This window comes from Panulirus ornatus, chromosome 3, assembly GCF_036320965.1.
Source record: "Panulirus ornatus isolate Po-2019 chromosome 3, ASM3632096v1, whole genome shotgun sequence".
In the NCBI taxonomy this organism is placed as follows: domain Eukaryota; kingdom Metazoa; phylum Arthropoda; class Malacostraca; order Decapoda; family Palinuridae; genus Panulirus; species Panulirus ornatus.
This window is the reverse complement of record NC_092226.1, coordinates 37,392,406-37,413,644: the sequence shown is the minus strand read 5'-3', so window position 1 is coordinate 37,413,644 and position 21,239 is coordinate 37,392,406. Positions and strand designations below refer to the sequence as shown.

Genomic DNA, 21,239 nt, shown 5'->3' with positions numbered 1-21,239 from the left:
TGTATTCACCTTGGAAGACACCATAGCCCAAACACAGTGGGATATAATGGGAAAATGTTGAAACCATTGCAATATCTAGAAAAGGCTCATGATCCTGGTGGCATGTAGATGTGTGTAGGTACACTAAACAAAACTTGAAATACCGTTCGATATGTCGATAGAGAGCTAGGAAGTGGCAAGGGAATGTAGAATGGCAAACGCTATACCTATCAGTGGGAAAGGAGACTGGGAAGAGCCAGTGAAACTACAGACCAGTCTCCTTCAGGAGTGAGGTCTATGGGTATCTGGAAAAGGTAGTCAGACAGCGATTGGATTAATTTAAAAAGATGACAAATTACTTAAGTGGCAGATTTCTTAGATTTTTACAAGTGTGTAAGCTCTGTCTTAGACAAAAGGGAAGGTTGGATGGAATGTTTGTATCAACTGCTAGAAATCATTTGACATGATTATCATATCGTGGCCCGAGTAAGAGGCTGGATCACCTGGCAGGAATAAGAAACAGACTTCACCGATGGACTGATTATCTCATTGGAAGAGGGTAGAGGGCGTATGCCAGAGCTGCTTTCTCTAAATGGGAGAGGTCACCAGAGGAGTGGCACAGGGATCTGATCTAGGACTTTTACTTTTCTTGATGTGTTTAAATGACTTGCCAGAGGGCATGGACTCACACCTGGAAAGTTTGTAGACATTACAAAGGTCATATAGGAAGTGAAAAGCATGGAGAGTTACGTCAACTTTCACGGGGACTCAGATAGACTGCAAAGTTGGTGTAACATGTATAGCTCAACTCGAGTACATGGACTGTGACGAGGGTGGGACACTGAAAGATGACCACAGTATGAAAATTGTCGAGCAGGAAATAAGCCTCGGATTTTGCTTATGAGAAGAACAGGAGATTCGAACATCGTCCATAAACTGTCGCCAGCGTACCACATCAGAATAGGTAGTAAAAAGATACAAAGTCTCTTCCGATGAACAGAACAGCGAATAGCTTTCCAGTGCATAGACAAGGAAATATTTAGGAGGCCATTCATATGCTGCATAAGGACAGACTAGGATCTTCTGAAGTATGGTCACTGCACCTAAAGAAGCACAAGGAATAATAAAGTTCATAGATGGGCAACAAAGTTGGTGACAATGGAAAGAGCTCAGTTACAAGGAAACCCCAAATTTGCATACCATGTAAGAGAGAGGTGACCTAACAAAACTTTTAAGCTTTTTAACCAGATTGATGTAAACTTTGAACAATTCACGGGTCGCCCAGGGTCGAATCCTGGTTGTGGCAGTCGGTCCACCGTCAGCCCAGTTATATACATAGCGTTAATGGGATGGCCTTGATTAGGCCTCAGTTGCCCATGCCATCTCAGCTAGCATAAAAGAAATATAGAATCATGTTTTCTTGCTCGAGACCTAAAGGGTTTGGGTATGATATTTGAATATTTGTAGTATACAAATATATTCGTATGCAAATCACGGTCATTAATTCTTTTGAATACTGCTTATTTCAAGGCGGAGATTAGGATGGGGGTAATGATGAGTAGGGGAGAATCCCTCCATCTGTTCGATACGTAAGCGCTCACAAAGTAATCCAATCGCCTACTTTCCTCCGTATTCGGATACGCTATTTACCCTGAAAATTTATTTTGGCTGCGCTACAGTCAAAAGAATTTGACCAATGTACGATTAAATACAAATATGGCCTCAATTCATTCTTTCGTCAGATTTTATGTTGAGGACATTAGTTATTTTACTGATAGCACGTAAAACTTTTACGTAGACGATAATCACTAAATTTATACTATAATGAATGATATAGCGGTGTATGTCAATATATACGGTAAACTCGTTTTTAGTAAACGAAACGTAATTCAATGCCCAATAAGCAGGCTATAGCTAGCCACTGAGCTTACAGCGAAAACCTCTGTTTTCATGAAGCCGCCATCTTTAAAGTGCATTTGACAATTGACAGAGAGTCCGTCAGCGTAGCAAGTGTAAAAGCTTTGTTTTGATTGATTTCGAGTGTTTTGAGTGCTACACTAACTCGAGAGAACTATAGTGAACAAGTGATATGAGATTTCAAAATGCGTAAAGTGACAGTGACTTTAAAGTGACAGAGGTGAAATACCAGAGATAGTTCTTCGCTGGAAGTGCAGAGGTGAGTCACTCTTATAGGTACTGTACCTCTCAACCCCTTTATAGCTTTCTCCTTAACAGCATTTTGACTAGTATTTTAGGACCAATAGCTTTATGCGAAAATTAAACTTGCACGCATGGAGGAAGTTGATACATGTGGAATTGTTTATAATTACACGTTTTCTCTTTATATGAGGGTTGCACATTGGGGGGTTCTTTTCCACACTTTCCTGGGCTGGTATATGGTAGGTGAGGCTTATTGGTTTGTGTTTCATCAGCTAGATCACTTATGAACATGAAACTAAGGAGTGACTAAATGTCGTGCATGAATTTTGGTGCACCAATTCAATGTTCGTCCTAGACATGAATTTTGTTGCCTTAATTCGGTGTTCATCGTAGACCAAGCAACGCATTTCACATTTGGTTGGTGCATGGGAAGGACTTGTTAACTACTGTTATTTAGTTTGGGAACTGTTAAGTTTACTTGAATCCCTTGCCATCCCGAATCCCTTATGAAAATCTTACCTATCCTCTCTTTATCTAAACTAATATGATTCCCTCCCCCCCCCCCAAAAAAAAGAATGATACGAAATACGTACTTCTGTTATTGACTGCATACACTTTTTATGAAGCAAAACGTTTTTACCTCCCAAGATAGCGTAAAGAAATTAATTACGCAACCTTTGTCTTGTGAATTTATCAAAGTGATTCAGGGACAGCAGCATTTGATTGTTATTTATGGGTTACTGGGTGGGAGAGGGTTTTACACTGAGGTTACCACGTCTTGTAAACTTGTATACACGATCACCCCAGCCGAATCCAGGTATGTTTATGTGTGTAATTACTTATTTGTAATATACGGGGAGATTTATACGCTTGTGGTGTGCGTGTGTGTGATAACTATATGTAATTACTACAAATTGTAATCACATACAAACACACTAACAAACTTTCCCCGTATAGTATGAATAGGTCTATTACTACTACTTGTGTGTTACGGGAAGAGTTTTACACTCGTGCACGTGTATGTGCGTACAAACATGAAAATGCGCTGTTACGCAGGGAAGTCGGAAAAGCACATTATTTTGGCTGTCACTTAAAACGCCAAGAATCTTTTGTAATGAGCAAATCTATGTCATAAGCTAACAATCTTTCTCTGTCAGCTAACCGTTTAGAGTCTCCCAAACTTTATAGCTACCGAATATGTAACGTTGATAGCCTCGATTTTAATACTTAAAGAGACACTGCTGCTACATATTCATTGGAGCTGGCAAATGCTTTTTGAACTTGTAACGTAGCACCACTCGTACGAGTGTTAATTAGTCATTCAACTGTATGAAGCACATTGTTAGACCGAAGACGTTTAGTAAACTTAAGGTGTAATCGAAATAACAACTTGTTAAGTGGTTTTGAATTCCAAAACATTCTGCTGCTTCCCACATCAGGCTTATCTTACAGGCATCTGCTGCTTTATTATAAACCTGATGGTTTTCAGAGTTGATTATGACACCAGAGTGCTTGAACACAAAATGAAGGCACACTGGTGCATTGTTTATTAGTACTAGTCAGTGTAGTTTCAATCAAACGCGTAATAGTCCAAAACAATTGCTTTACTTTGTGTTTTGTAAAACTGAACCCAAGTTGGGCCATAAAGTAAAACATTCAATCCCTAACAAGTTGAGACATCCTTTATCCCATAAATTTTAAGCAAGTAGTAAATATAGAATAGTGTTTCATGGCATTTGTATCTTAAGATAGTTCATTATTAAGAAAATCAATAACTCCTTGCTGTATTACAGTAATATAGAATAATTAAAATTCTGCAAACAGAAAATACACTTCCTTGAAATTATATGTACATTACAGTAAGATAACTTTTAAATCTTCAGTGTATTACAGTTTTGTACTCCTTGATATTACTGTCATGTTCAACACATCTAATTTCATATTTATGATTCTTCCAGATCTTGTTATTAATTTTCACAGGGCTTCCTGATTGAACCATACAGGAGGGTGAACCTGCTTTAGTACTCTTCCTGCATATTTCAGACTTGTTTTAGTTTGGAAAACACGTTACATTCTCTTTGACCTTCAGGTGTTCTATTAGGTTCCTGAATCACAACTTGCTCATAACTCATTTGTCCTGTCGTCTGATGTGTGTCACTCATGCCATCCTCACTCACTCCCTACTCTGTTAACTCTACGCTTCTAAAGCTCATTTTTATCAACATTTCTCCTGACAACTCTATTATCACACAGTTCCGTCTTATATGACAGGGGTCCAATTACTATTACTACATCTCCAGGTACCCAACGAGTTCCCCTTCCACTATAATTCCCCCCAAATACTTCATTTTTACCCTAAAGTCCCCCAAGGGTTTGCTCTTATGGTGATATTTCCTTTGATCTTGTTTCCTTTTTACCATTTCTTTTTAAGGTTAACATATACAGTGGCGCAAGCATTGAACAGAGGTTCCTGCGGAATTTACCATAGGAATTCATACCTGAGAATGATGACAATGTTTGCACATCTGTTGGCCTGGGTGCAACAGCAATTGCTTTACTTTATAACACATGGATACCCTGTGCATCACTTTTGTGTCCCAAATAACTGTTTTGGGGAAACTCACATATGTTAAAATGCAGGATCAAACCTTTTTTTACTTAATCTACTAACCACCTTGGTCATGTTTGCTGTTTTCTGCTTCATTGCTTCCAGTGGTATGACATAATGTTATCAAAATATACGACAGTGTATTGGATATGTTGATAAATTATTCAATATGAAAATCCCCAGGTGCACTCTTGATCCCATACGGTGATCTGTTATAGCTGGGCAACCCTCTGTGTGTATATCAATGCATCTTTGCTTCTTCATCCAAGAACATCTGTTGATAAGTGTTCCTCAAGCCCAATTTTGAGAATGACTTGCCACCTACCAAACTGGCTAATAAGTCGTTTATTTTTGGAAGTGGGGAAGTGTCCTTCTCAGCCACCGGGTTTACCGCCACTGTAAAGTCTCCACAAAGTTTAACTTCTGAGAATGGCTTGGACACGGCTACTATGGGAGTGGCCCATTCTGAACTTTCCAGGGGTGTGAGTCTTTCAATTACCACTAACCTGTACAGTATTATGTCTGTGGCCTCGTTCAAAGAAAAATGAAATGGGTGAGCTTTCAGAAATACATAAATTTTGGCCTTCTCTAGAGTATATGTGCTCAGTCCTGCCTTAGATGCACCAGCATACATGATTTTTAATTTCACAAACTTTTCAAGGCAAGACGACTGTCCTTGTAAATTAAGCACTTAATGCTTCCCTTCCAATTAATCCGTAGAGTGTGTGACCAGTTCCTACCCAAAAAATTTTGTCCATCACCTACTAATAATAACAGCAACTCATATATTAGACCATAGTGTGTGACATGAGCTTTCATAATACCTTTAACTCTCAATCTTTCTCCTATGTATGACTTCAGTATCACATAATTATCCGTTAGTTTCTCTTGTACTCTGGGTACCTTGTCACACAGATTGTCATAAACTTATTCCTTAATCATGATGATGCACTAGTGTCTATCACTCAATCTACCCCTTGTCCTTCAATATTTAGTCTAAACATAAATGGTTGAACGCCCCCCAGTTGTATCTCTTGTTTCCACTACTATGATATAGTACTGAATTGAATTCAAAATAGCGATCTTTACCTGTCTTACTTCCATTATTATATTCCAATCCTTTCTGGCTTCCAACGTTTTTCACTTGATACATTTTTCCTCTTGGCGGTCCTCTTCTCCTCTCTTGGCATTGTGCTCCATCCTCTTGGTCTAGGGGCTCTCTTGGGTGTGTTTGGAGAAGGCTTGAAACTGCTGCTAGGGAATGGTCATACATCCTTTCCTGTCTCGCTCCAGTCCTGTCGCTTAGGCTGCTTATGTTTATAGGAGAAATGGCCTACTTGTTGGTTGTTGTAGCACCTTCTGTCTCTGGCCCAACATCTGTCTGAATGATGACCACTGTATCTCGAGCAGGGTGTGCCTTGTGTCCCTACATGCAGGGATGATGGCTGTTTCATGTCTGACGCGATATTCTGCGTTGCCTCTTTTGTCACCGCCAAATCGTAGATTTTCTTACACAAAGAACTCACACACAAAAACAAAATCGCCAGTCTTGGGCTCCAGTTTCAGTGGTTTTGATTGAATCTGTTCGTCGTTGATACCTACAGTCAACTGGTCGTGTAACATTTGATCGTGCGGTTCTGTTGTCAAAGAGCTGAAATTGCAGTGCTTCCTTAGTTATTTCAAGGCAGTCATGTACTGAGCAACACTCTCCTGGTCGTCTGATTCTTTTATGGAATTTAAATCTTGCTATTGTTTCCGACAGCTTTGGCTCATGATGTTTAGTGAACACTTCACAGAGTTCCTCAGAAGTCGTTTCTCAGGCTGTTTAGGCTTGCACAAATTTCCGGTGTGTCTTATTATGTCCAACAGTTGCTATCTAGACACTTTTAATTTTTACTGCATTATTTATATTATTCGCCAAGAAATTTAGTGTTGCAGACTCTCCATGTACTAAGACCAGGATTAGATGTCTGCATCAAATTTACTTATGTGACCAATATGAGGCATTGTTACTGTCACTAGCAAGCCAGCAGTAGAAATCACTCGACAACGTCGACAGGTGGTCTACATGGGCACCCTATTTTCCACTTTTCACTGACTTCTATAGCTTGTACACACTTATTTCACACGATTTTATCCTCGTCGCCATTTATGTAATATTTAGCGTAGTTTATTGGTCAGGGTGGTTCCAGTCCAACATGTAATAGCTCAAGATCATTGCTTTTATCTGGAAAACTTCTGGTAGTTACAGCGGTCGGTTACACAGCTGTGTTTTATAAACAGAAACCCAGTTGGGCCATAAAGAGAAGCATTCATTCCCTATCAAGTTATGACAGCTGTGATGCTATCATACACCATTAGTTAGAAAGCCTGAGTAACCATGGCCAGGTGTTATTTTTGTACACCGTAGGGTAAATATTTAAAGCCACTCATCGACACTACGTAACTTTGGATATAATTTTGTTGAGATGATTCAGTAAAGATGCGAGCATGATTCGGAGCACTGTAGATTATTTTGGAATGTTAGATGAGGGGATAGTGGTAAGGATTATGAATATCAAGAAAATTTAGGGTTGATTATCGTAAAATTTTGTGAAACACTTGTAGAAAACTAACAAAACTCATGAGAATTTCTCATAAACTTTTGGCGATCGAGACATACATAAATGTTCAATATTTGAGTCATGATATACCAGTCAACCCGCGATTAAGCACAGCGCTAACTTTTTGCATACGTGTATCACCAAGCAAACAACTTACCGAGCGGTCGGTCAGTTTTGCTACTGCCCATCCTCGCCACAAGCAGCCATTCCCCGCTATCCTCTGGATCAGGCTAATCTAACATTTGTTGATTTCTAGTACACATCTCTGCTACTAGAGGAGGTCGTGAGGCCTTCTTAGGTTCTGTTATATTTACAATCATATTTCCCTTTACATGAATTAATCCTGCATTTTTGTTATTTACATAACACTCGCTATTATCTTTACTTGTACTCCATTCGCGCTACAGGTGGTATTTTGTGATATTTATATATCTGTTTCAGCAAAGATCCTCTGATGTTATAAGTTGGGGATCCAAGCATCAGACTGAAGTAAGTGCCAAAATATCTAGGCTAAGGAATGTAGATTTTGTCTACTATGTAAATCCCTAGTAACTCTGAGAGCTGAACCTGTTGCTTGCAAAACTAAGCGAAGAGCTGGTGTAGGAGTTTTTGTGGTAACGAGATAAGACTGATGATTATATTTTTAGTAGGAGCCAGGCTAACAGCTAACAGTTTAGCATTATTCCCATGCTCTTTGTTGATATGTGCAATTTTCTCTATAGTGATTAGCCAAATGATGATGACATAATTTTGTGAACTGTCCTTTGTGAATTATTCATAAACAGCTGAAGACCCTAAGGACCAAATATTTTTTTTTCTTTTTTATGAACACAGTTTTTTTTTTTTTTTCTATGAACACTGAGCTGTATGGGCTTGTTTTTATGTTTGGAATCTCCTATTTCAGAGGTTTACAGGGAAACATTTCGATTTTTTGACATTTTCTGTTGAGTTGCGTTCCTGATGTAAAACGTTGAATACCCTCTCTGTGGATAGGAGTTTGAAGCAATAATGAAATAATTGTATAACATTCCAAGATGTCATATATTGCACTGCTTATTGGACAACGTCTGCTTTTAGAGCTAGTAGATGCCTTTGGAGGAACGCTGATTAACGGAGTTCTCACTCGTAATATGGAGACTTGACTATTAACAAACTCGAAAAAAAATAAGGCTGTGATATGACACATTTCATTAATTTTACTGGCATAATTGGCTATAGTTTGCGAGATTTACTGGCTATCCCCTTACTGTGATATTCGACTTAGAAATTGATAGATGCAGCAATACCATAGAGTTATAAAACCAATCTTTTTATCAGGTATAATTTTGTTCATTACCCAGTTGTGGACCACAACTATATGACTTTCAAAACAGCCTACCCGGACCGTCGAATGGTTGATGATTTGTGATTTTGTGTCATTTGGGTCAGCGATGAGCAGGGTAATGTTCATTCTGGTCTAATGACCATGACACGGTATAAGTTAGTTGATCTTAAAGACCCAGGTCAGGTGCTGCACATTCTATAGACATACAACAGCATTGCCCTTACAGTCACAATCTTGTGGTGGAGGTCAGAATATATATATATATATATATATATATATATATATATATATATATATATATATATATATATATATATATATATACTATACTTAGTCGCCGTCTCCCGCGTCAACGAGTTAGCGCAAGGAAACAGACGAAAGAATGGCCCAACCCACCCACATACACATGCATATACATAAACGCCCACACACGCACATATACATGCCTATACATTTCAACGTATACATACATATGCATACACAGACATATACATATATGCACATGTACATTTTCATACTTGCTGCCTTCATCCATTTCGTCGCCACCCCGCCACACATGAAACAGCATCCTCCTTCCCCCGCGCGCGCGCGCGAGGGAGTGTTAGGAAGAGAACAAAGACCACATTCGTTCACACTCAGTCTCTAGCTATCATGTGTAATACACTGAAATCACAGCTCCCTTTCCACATCCAGGCCCTCACAAAACTTTCCATGGTTTACCCCAGACGCTTCACATGCCCTGGTTCAATGCATTGACAGCACGTCGACCCCGGTATACCGCATCGTTCCAATTCACTCTAATCCTTGCACGCCTTTCACCATCCTGTATGTTCAGGCCCCGATCGCTCAGAATCTTTTTCGCTCCATCCTTCCACCTCCAATTTGGTCTCCCACTTCTCCTCTCCTCCAATCTTTCCTCACTCATATCGAGGCAGTGTTCCAGCAGAATATTTTGATGTCGCTACTGGAGTGCAGTATTCCTGTCATACATTGGCTTTACACATTATACTGTTTAATGATGTCGACGCTTTATGTACTTCTTTGTAACGGTACAAAAGAGCGTTTCCTGTACTGAAGGGCATTGTGAGTTGTCTAATAGGCCTGTTATTCCTTTACCATTGAGCTGTTTAGGAATACTTTTCTTTAACAGTTTTTCAACTAATGTTTCATTCATCTCCCCATCATCATGACTATGTGAAACACCACGTTTTGCTGTGATTTTTGTTTGTGATATTATGTTGTTTATCTTTTCACTTTGTACGAACATAATACATTTTTGCATCTCAGAAACCTTACTTAGTACCCGCACTTTCCCACGAGATACATTCATATATTTGAACTCGTTTGCCTTCCTGTCGTCACCATGTGCAAGTGTTCCTGTTTCCCTAGTAGTGCACATCATTCTTCTTAGTTTGCTATATGATTTTTTTTCACAAAGCATATCAACTAATTCGTGCAAGCCTCCCTGCCAGTCGCCATGTGTATGTGTTCCTATTACCTATTTGTGTGTATCAGTACCCTTTCCTCTTATAATTTGCATTTCCTCGTAAAGCATATCAATAGAGTTATGCTGAACATCGCTACCTTTACACATTTTTTCATTCGTTTTTGGATATCATTCATGTTTCTTTGATTTTTGATGTCGCTACTGGACATACATTGGCCTTACACATTACTCTGTACCGTTTAATGATGTCGACGCTTTATGTACTTCTTTGTAACGGTACAAAATAGCGTTTCCTGTATTGAAGGGCATTGTGCGTTGTCTAATAGGTCTGTTATTCCTTTACCATTGAGCTGTTTAGGAATGCTTTTCTTTAACAGTTTTCAACTGTTTCACTTCTTTATTTTGTGGATAATTGTTGTCCATAATTTGAACGCTAGGTATGTCCAGTGGTTCCCGTGTCTGCGAGGAGGCTGCTGTGCTCCATAGTCTCCCGGTAATTACACCATTTGGTAAATGCTGAAGTGTGGGAGTAAGACCAACGCCGGAACTGCTCGTGGTGCCCATCTAGTCTCTCAGGTGGTGGCGGCAGCTCAAGGCAGTCTCGGGTCTTCCAGCTGTGTTCTGTATACGATTTATGCAGCGTTACTAGTATCTCTCATGTAACTGCTGTTTACCTTTCAAAGGACAATTGTTACGAGAGCTGCTTTGTAGGTGGTGGACAGCGTGTTGGGTATGATTCTCAGATGAGTTTGGCGTCCCCAGTAACCGGGATTTGATCAACTGGGGGGGGGTGGAGGTAATTATGAACTTCAACGGGGAGAATATGAACTTTCAAGAGGGGGGAGAGGGGTGGGGGCTTTAATGAATTCGCAAAGACAGTGATGAAAGCTCAAACGAGGGTGGTGTGGAAGAGCACATTATATCGTCGATAACTTAATCTTTTTTTATTTATGTATATGATTATCACTAATGTCAGTCAAAATATTATGACACCGTCGACCAGTCTTTAGTGAAAATAGATTTTTGATTAACGATGAAATAAGATAGTTGATAGCATTAATCAAAGAAGTATTGTTTGATGATAAGAACTGATATGCTTTGTAGGTAAATTTTCGTCATTAACTTAGTGTTTCATTATTTATATTTTGGAAAGAGGGGCAAGTATGAAGTCTGTTGGGGATGAGGGAGCTTGGGAAGTGAGTCAGTTGTTGTTCGCTGATGATACAGCGCTGGTGGCTGATTCTTGTGAGAAACTGCAGAAGCAGGTGACTGAGTTTGGTAAAGTGTGTGAAAGAAGAAAGTTAAGAGTAAATGTGAATAAGAGCAAGGTTATTAGGTACAGTAGGGTTGAGGGTCAAGTCAATTGGGAGGTGAGTTTGAATGGAGAAAAACTGGAGGAAGTGAAGTGTTTTAGATATCTGGGAGTGGATCTGGCAGCGGATGGAACCATGGAAGCGGAAGTGGATCATAGGGTGGGGGAGGGGGCGAAAATTCTGGGGGCCTTGAAGAATGTGTGGAAGTCGAGAACATTATCTCGGAGAGCAAAAATGGGTATGTTTGAAGGAATAGTGGTTCCAACAATGTTGTATGGTTGCGAGGCGTGGACTATGGATAGAGTTGTGCGCAGGAGGATGGATGTGCTGGAAATGAGATGTTTGAGGACAATGTGTGGTGTGAGGTGGTTTGATCGAGTAAGTAACGTAAGGGTAAGAGAGATGTGTGGAAATAAAAAGAGCGTGGTTGAGAGAGCAGAAGAGGGTGTTTTGAAATGGTTTGGTCACATGGAGAGAATGAGTGAGGAGAGATTGACCAAGAGGATATATGTGTCGGAGGTGGAGGGAACGAGGAGAAGAGGGAGACCAAATTGGAGGTGGAAAGATGGAGTGAAAAAGATTTTGTGTGATCGGGGCCTGAACATGCAGGAGGGTGAAAGGAGGGCAAGGAATAGAGTGAATTGGAGCGATGTGGTATACAGGGGTTGACGTGCTGTCAGTGGATTGAATCAAGGCATGTGAAGCGTCTGGGGTAAACCATGGAAAGCTGTGTAGGTATGTATATTTGCGTGTGTGGACGTATGTATATACATGTGTATGGGGGTGGGTTGGGCCATTTCTTTCGTCTGTTTCCTTGCGCTACCTCGCAAACGCGGGAGACAGCGACAAAGCAAAAAAAAAAAAAAAAAGAATATATATATATATATATATATATATATATATATATATATATATATATATATATATATATAGACTTATATCCGGGGGATTAAAGGATATTGATCACTATTATTACTGAGTTTACTGTACATTGCATGGCTCAAGGAGGAGGGAGTACAGCCAGTGCCTCCCCCCTCGGAGATGCCCATACCAGTGACCTTATAGGATGATCGACCATTCAAGGAGTTTATTATACAGTAAAACCAATGATATGCCAGTCTTATGTGTGAGCAGTGCCTCGTCATGGTACTTGGTTGATTGTTTCAGTTAGAGGCCCCTCGATCACAAGGTTCATTATGGCCACCAGTGTCATTTTGTAACCACCTACCGAAAGTCATAAACACCTTCAGGTGTTTAGGATTATTAAAAGGTCATAGTCTCTCTCTCTCTCTCTCTCTCTCTCTCTCTCTCTCTCTCTCTCTCTCTCTCTCTCTCTCTCTCTCTCTCTCTCTCTCTCTCATCATTTTTCCCTCCTTAGGCTTTAGTAACATTGTAGATCTGTTGCATGTCACTGTTAATACAGAACAGCTCTGTTGACGTAACATGATTATGATCAAGTTATGCAGGAGCAAGCGTTCTCTGGGAAGCCGCTATCCGCGGCAAGGGAAGTAGTGGTGTGAAAAGTAGTCGTTTATGACGCTCCACAGGTGATGTAGGGCGAGTTTGATAGTCCACTGATGGTTGACACCAATGCTGGTGGTCGGAGAGGAGTAATGAGGAAGATTGGGTATCAACATGCCAGTGCACGCAGCTTGCGGAGAGCAGCACAGTAGCATGGTTCTCAATATTCTCTTAAAATCAACCATTAACACAAGAGCAGCGTAGCCGGGTGTGCCGTCCCTTCAGACTATGCCCTTGGTACATCCTGACAGACTCCCCGAGTGAGATGTCAAGATATAGCTCGATTTTTTTTTGTTTTTTTCTGCCCAAACAGTCACAATAGCCGACATTATTTTAATCAGAGCTTAGATATTATACCGCGTTGATTGGGTCCAACTCATTTGACGTCCATTTTCCCTCATGAGCAAAATAGTCACTTCTTTCTACATGGTTGGAAAGCAGCCGACTTGAGTAAAATATTGCATTCTCTTGTAGATTTTGCTAAGGCAGTGCATAGGATGAATACGCTTCATGACAGTATTAAACGCTTATGGTTAACCTGTCCTTTGTTAAATTTGGTAGCTCTTTTCGTGTTATTCCACGGTATCTGGTACACATGACCGAAAAGTGAGTTTTTATATTCTATGCTGCATCCTAATATTACTAGCTTTAGTGACATTTTAACAAACTCGTTTATTTTTTCTTTTCATCTCCATGCGGCGGAGGGTCCTGTTTTCCCCAATAGCCTCTGTTGTTCAGTCAGCCACTTTTCCATCAGTTTTGCGAACAAGTAGTGACCCCTACCATGTCGTCTGGCCTCAGTTTGATGGTCCTCCTGGGAAAACTATCGTGCTACTGCAATACCCACATTGACATTCTCTGTGGATGACATTCTCTGTGGAGGAAACCTCATCCTACAACACGTATATTTACCACGGGCCGAAGCGTCATACAGAAGGATCGACCGTAATTTGGCTGTAGTTCTATAGACGGACAAATGCCACAGTCTTAAGACGACTGTCTTCCATTAACGGTAGTTCTCTTATCTCGTGCACCGTTGGCTCAGTTATAAAGTCCACGTCCAGCAAGATGTCGTAGTGAGTAAACTTACAATACATTCCAGTCCCAAGTTGTTGCATTTGATTTTGGGGTTGAAATTCTCCATAATGATGGTTATAGAGTTGTAGATTGTACATAACAGTAGTAACTAGGTGGTTTATCAATCGAGGTGGGGGGGGGGGGGGGGGGTCATAAGACGGGGGAAAAGGCTTTCTAGATTGCGATATTTGAGTCGCGAAATTTGTATCTAAGCATTTAAATGTAACTGTGAGGCATCACATGAGATAAAGGGGAAGAATTTTACACCGTTGTTACGGTGTAAAATTTTGATGATTTGTATGTGATGGAGCCTACTGAACTCATTATAGGTCAAAATGGTTAGTTTTTTATTAAGCCATTTAGTGGGTAAGATATCAAATTCTAATATCATGAACAATGTAGATTTAGTCAACAAGCTAAACAATATCAATTTTGATTTTGATTTCAATATAGTTAGCTTTGATGTTTCCTCATTTTTCACAAAAGTTCCAGTTGATAACCTTTTAGAATATTTATTTGATGTCTTGGATGATATTCATTTACCTGTTTCAAAGTCTGTTTTCATTGAACTGATAAAATTGTGTATAAAAGACTGTGTATTTCAATTCCATGGAGGTTATTATGCTAAAAAATTTGGTATGGCAATAGGTAACCCTCTTTCACCTGTACTAGGTAATCTTTATATGGAATTTTTTGAAACAAAATTACTGAGGGATATCTTACCTTTTAATTCAATTTGGTGTAGGTATGTAGATGATGTTCTTTGTGTTTGAACAACAAATGAAAATTTTACAGATATTTCTCCCCTTACTTAACAATTTAGTACCTTCCATCAAATTTGCTGTAGAAAATGAAAATAATGGTATGTTACCATTTTTAGATTGCTTGATCCATAGGCAAGGAAACAAGTTTAAGTTTAGCATATACAGAAAACCTACCAATGTATGCTCATATATCCATTATTACTCATCTCAACATGACAGAGTAAAATCATCTTCATTTCAATCTACGTTCCTTAGGGCATTACGTATTTGCAGTCCAGAGTTTCTTGATGATGAGTTTGAGAAGATATATTCTATTGGATCTAAGTTAAAGTACCCTAGATCTTTCATAGATAGATCCCTTACGTTAGCAAACAAATCATTTTAGAGAGTTGAGCCTAAACCTCCCATTGACACCAAGAATCTTATAGTTCTCCCTTTTAATAATAATTTTACTTTACTTCCCATGTTACTTAAATCCTTTAATGTAAATGTTGCCTTCAGCAACAATAATACTATAAAGAATATCCTAAACAGGAATTCACCAGAAAATTCTCCAGGATGCATCTATAAAGTGCCATGTGGAAATTGTGATAACTTTTATGTTGGGCAGATTGGTAAGGATCTTTCTGTTAGACTTAAGCAACATAGATATAGTATAAGAACGTGACAAGAATCAAATGCCTTGTTTAGTCACGTTAAAAACTATAATCATTGTATTGACTGGAGTAATGCTATCTCAGTTATTTACTCTAACTCCTTCACCACGAGAAATATCATTGAATCTTCTATTCTTAAATACACAAAGAATTAAAATCTTAATATTAGTGATGGTCTATACAAATTAGATAACTTTATTGTTGATAAAATTTGTAAAGTGATAAGTTTATGAACGCTCGTTGTCTGTCTTAGACAATCGCATGTTTACCAAATGGCGTCCTAGCTTCGTCTCTTCGATGTATATCAACTGACTTATATTTCTCTCTTGTGTCTCCCCTGATGATGTGATTATTACACGAAAGTGCACTTAGGAACTTATCGTGTTTCATTTTTTCCTTGGACTTATAGGAATATATATATATATATATATATATATATATATATATATATATATATATATATATATATATATATATATATATATAAATATATATATATATATATATATATATATATATATATATATATATATATATATATATATATATATATATATATATATATATATTTCCCTGGGGATAGGGGAGAAAGAATACTTCCCACGTATTCCCTGCGTGTCGTAGAAGGCGACTAAAAGGGAAGGGAGCGGGGGGCTGGAAATCCTCCCCTCTCGTTTTTTTTTTTTTTTTTTTAATTTTCCAAAAGAAGGAACAGAGAAGAGGTCCAGGTGAGGATATTCCCTCAAAGGCCCAGTCCTCTGTTCTTAACGCTACCTCGCTATCGCGGGAAATAGCGAATAGTATAAAAAAAAAAAAAAAAAAATATATATATATACATATATATATATATATATATATATATATATATATGTATATATATATATATATATATATATATATATATATATATATATATATATGAGCATTGATGCCTATATCAAAATTGTGCCTGTATTTGTATACACACACAAACACACACCCCAGCTTTCGCCAGGCACCAGTTTATCGATGAATCTCACATGTGAGGGTGAAAAGCTGGGCTAGTGGAGAGCCAGCCGCTCAGAGTGGAGCAATGACCGTGGCCCACAGACGTATTACCCGTGATGGTGACAACGACACTCGTGAGACCAGTTTCAAAAACACATTAAGAAATCTTTATGACAATTTTTTTTTGCTAAAATGGTAATCCATGGAAAGCTGGCACCTGTGAAAGTAGGAAGGAACACAGACAAGTGTGGTGTTATCCCCAGGATACCAGATTACGTCATCTGCTACTCTTGATCTGTCTTGTCCGCTAGGCCACCAAGTAGAACGTATTTAGTGTTGAAATATGATGCAAAGAGCAAAGTCCATTCTTCTTTGACTGGGCTAAGTCGTCGTAGTTCCCTTTATAACTAAGGTCAACACAGCGCATTTCCCTTTGTAACTCAGGCTAACCCAGCGCAATTCTTCCCATTATTACTAAGCTAACCTCGCGTAATTCACCCCCTTTGTAATTAGGCTAACCCAGCGTAATTCACCCCCATTGTAATTAGGCTAACCCAGCGTAATTCACCCCCTTTGTAATTAGGCTAACCCAGCGTAATTCACCCCCTTTGTAATTAGGCTAACCCAGCGTAATTCACCCCCATTGTAATTAGGCTAACCCAGCGTAATTCACCCCCATTGTAATTAGGCTAACCCAGCGTAATTCACCCCCTTTGTAATTAGGCTAACCCAGCGTAATTCACCCCCTTTGTAATTAGGCTAACCCAGCGCAGTTCATCTCAATATGATTAGGGCAAACCTTTCATAGTTCTTCTTTGATTACGGCTAACGCAACGCAGTTTCTGACCGAGCCCAAATCAATCCTCCTTTGATTAGAGTCAGCTATAGCATTTCAACACTCGATTATTAAGGTTAACCCAGAGTAGTTTTTCCCTTTATAACTAACGCAAAACCAGCGCAGTTCCTCTCTCTGTAATTAAAGATAACGCAGAAAATTTCTTCTCTCTGCAACTTTGGCTAACCCATCGCAATTCAAATCGTTTGTAATCAGGCCAAGCTAGCGTAGCTGGTACCTTTAGTGTTGAGCTGTAGATTGTTTCTGTGGCAAGGTCAGCTAGTGTTGTCCTGGCAACATTCATAGGCGACGCAGGTTCCGATTACATTATACGGATTGATACCTGACAATCTTAGTGCGTTGCCCAAATTAAAAGGTACATTCTGTTCAAAATGTTCATTTGTGTTACTGTAGAACGCTTTACGTACGGATATACAGTGGTCGTTATAGTATTGCGTCTTCAGAACAAAGGCAAATTATCAGGAGAATCAATATAATTGTTCTCCTGTGTCCTAATCGACAGTGACCACAGGCTCACGTTACCTGTAAATGGAGATTAACAGGTTTCATAGTCTCTGATCTTAGTTATAACGCAGAGATTGCTCAGTACCAGCTCATTCAGGGTAACAGTATGCTACAAGAAGTATCACTTTTTTTTGCCTGTGTCAGTTGTAGAACAATGAAATAAATGTGCATGTTACACCATACGTGCATTTCCTTGATTCGTGTTCATTAAGTATACTAGGTGGACATATTTAGATATGATAGCTACTGTATACACATATCATAGCTGAGAAACTCGACGTCTGTTGTCACGGTTTGTGTATTCCCTTGGGGAGCTGGGCATCTTGAAATACGGTGTTGAGTACAACATGACACCTTAGTATCCCGTGGTCGTACTTATGTTGACACGTACTTATGTTGATGTGACCCTACATGATATGGAGGACAGGGACTAGAGCTTAGTTGCTGAATCTTGTATGTAAATATCCTCAGCGGTGTAAGAGTCGCTTTGTACATCTTTCAGGACTAGAATTAAAAACAATGTTTAGAGTTGATGTAGCGTGCGAGGTGATACAGACGGTCATTTAGCTGGGGCATTTCACGACTGTTGAAACAAGGTTGCATGGCAAACACTATGGCCAGGACAGACTTGTCAAATGTACAGTTACTAATAGCAAATGCTGATACAGATTTCCCTTAGAATTATTTTAGAATTTGTATTACATTCTGACATGCTGTATGTAGTTCTTGATAAGCTTAACTGATTTTACCATAACCGTTAACTATTACATGAGATTCTCTCAGGAAGTTGTCAAAAACTGGCAGACTATTTCTGCACTATAATATATGAAATTGTTTAACATGTATAACATTCATAGCTCGTACAGTGACCCATAACTTTGTATTTCACAACGCTGGACTGGGATGTTTCCCTGCGCTAACCGGTTACTCTGGCAAGTTACTATAAGAATCCATATTCAGGAAAACGATATGTTATTTTTCATTCCTCTTTTCATTGTGTTATTCAGTAACAGAAGTGTCGTATGGATTACTGTATTTAGGCGCCAAAGTTATCATTCTGCAACGAACGCCGACTTGGCACTCAACAGGTCACGCATTTTAGTACACCACTCAGGAGTTCCTGGTGTTTGATCATCATACTGTGGTGTTCGCTTTCGGGAAGTCGAAAGTTGTATTGGAACGTATACTTAAGAACGTGGTTTTGCCTTCAGGATTGTTTCCAAGTGGCAGGAAAAGGGAAGTTGGGGGATGCAAGTCATACCGGACAGGTGAAGAGCGTGAAAAGTACTTGGAGTTAAGGTAAAATGATTGATTTTACGCGGGTTAAGTGCTGCGAGTATTTTACAATAGTAATGTGTGATGAGTCTTGCAGCGAGTTCGGCCTTCTTTTTATAATGGGTACACAAGATGTGTTGGCCGTTGCTTGTTTACTGGTTTATAGTCCAAGTCTTCTCAATGTCGGTAACTGTTGCCGCTGCTGTCTTCTCAAGGCACATGGGTTGGAAATCAGAGTGGCTCGATGCATGTTTCCCTCAATAGCATATATATATATATATATATATATATATATATATATATATATATATATATATATATTATTATTTTTTTTTTTATTATACTTTGTCGCTGTCTCCCGCGTTTGCGAGGTAGCGCAAGGAAACAGACGAAAGAAATGGCCCAACCCCCCCCCCCATACACATGTATATACATACGTCCACACACGCAAATATACATACCTACACAACTTTCCATGGTTTACCCCAGACGCTTCACATGCCTTGATTCAATCCACTGACAGCACGTCAACCCCGGTATACCACATCGCTCCAATTCACTCTATTCCTTGCCCTCCTTTCACCCTCCTGCATGTTCAGGCCCCGATCACACAAAATCTTTTTCACTCCATCCTTCCACCTCCAATTTGGTCTCCCTCTTCTCCTCGTTCCCTCCACCTCCGACACATATATCCTCTTGGTCAATCTTTCCTCACTCATTCTCTCCATGTGCCCAAACCACTTCAAAACACCCTCTTCTGCTCTCTCAACCACGCTCTTTTTATTTCCACACATCTCTCTTATCCTTACGTTACTCACTCGATCAAACCACCTCACACCACACATTGTCCTCAAACATCTCATTTCCAGCACATCCATCCTCCTGCGCACAACTCTATCCATAGCCCACGCCTCGCAAGCATACAACATTGTTGGAACCACTATTCCTTCAAACATACCCATTTTTGCTTTCCGAGATAATGTTCTCGACTTCCACACATTCTTCAAGGCCCCCAGAATTTTCGCCCCCTCCCCCACCCTATGATCCACTTCCGCTTCCATGGTTCCATCCGCTGCCAGATCCACTCCCAGATATCTAAAACACTTCACTTCCTCCAGTTTTTCTCCATTCAAACTCACCTCCCAATTGACTTGACCCTCAACCCTACTGTACCTAATAACCTTGCTCTTATTCACATTTACTCTTAACTTTCTTCTTCCACACACTTTACCAAACTCAGTCACCAGCTTCTGCAGTTTCTCACATGAATCAGCCACCAGCGCTGTATCATCAGCGAACAACAACTGACTCACTTCCCAAGCTCTCTCATCCCCAACAGACTTCATACTTGCCCCTCTTTCCAAAACTCTTGCATTTACCTCCCTAACAACCCCATCCATAAACAAATTAAACAACCATGGAGACATCACACACCCCTGCCGCAAACCTACATTCACTGAGAACCAATCACTTTCCTCTCTTCCTACACGTACACATGCCTTACATCCTCGATAAAAACTTTTCACTGCTTCTAACAACTTGCCTCCCACACCATATATTCTTAATACCTTCCACAGAGCATCTCTATCAACTCTATCATATGCCTTCTCCAGATCCATAAATGCTACATACAAATCCATTTGCTTTTCTAAGTATTTCTCACATACATTCTTCAAAGCAAACACCTGATCCACACATCCTCTACCACTTCTGAAACCACACTGCTCTTCCCCAATCTGATGCTCTGTACATGCCTTCACCCTCTCAATCAATACCCTCCCATATAATTTACCAGGAATACTCAACAAACTTATACCTCTGTAATTTGAGCACTCACTCTTATCCCCTTTGCCTTTGTACAATGGCACTATGCACGCATTCCGCCAATCCTCAGGCACCTCACCATGAGTCATACATACATTAAATAACCTTACCAACCAGTCAACAATACAGTCACCCCCTTTTTTAATAAATTCCACTGCAATACCATCCAAACCTGCTGCCTTGCCGGCTTTCATCTTCCGCAAAGCTTTCACTACCTCTTCTCTGTTTACCAAATCATCCTCCCCAACCCTCTCACTTTGCACACCACCTCGACCAAAACACCCTATATCTGCCACTTTATCATCAAACACATTCAACAAACCTTCAAAATACTCACTCCA

General features: G+C 39.6%; 1 long non-coding RNA gene across 2 annotated transcripts in view; it reads left to right on the top strand.

The window, feature by feature from the left end:
* Positions 1–1,946: 1,946 nt before the first annotated feature.
* The window catches only part of LOC139759805 (uncharacterized), a 143,929-nt gene continuing 124,636 nt past the window's right edge, over positions 1,947–21,239 (top strand). For both annotated transcript variants that reach the window (XR_011715153.1, XR_011715152.1), the window contains exon 1: positions 1,947–2,155. This is a non-coding gene — a long non-coding RNA (uncharacterized lncRNA). The remainder of the gene's footprint in view (positions 2,156–21,239) is intronic.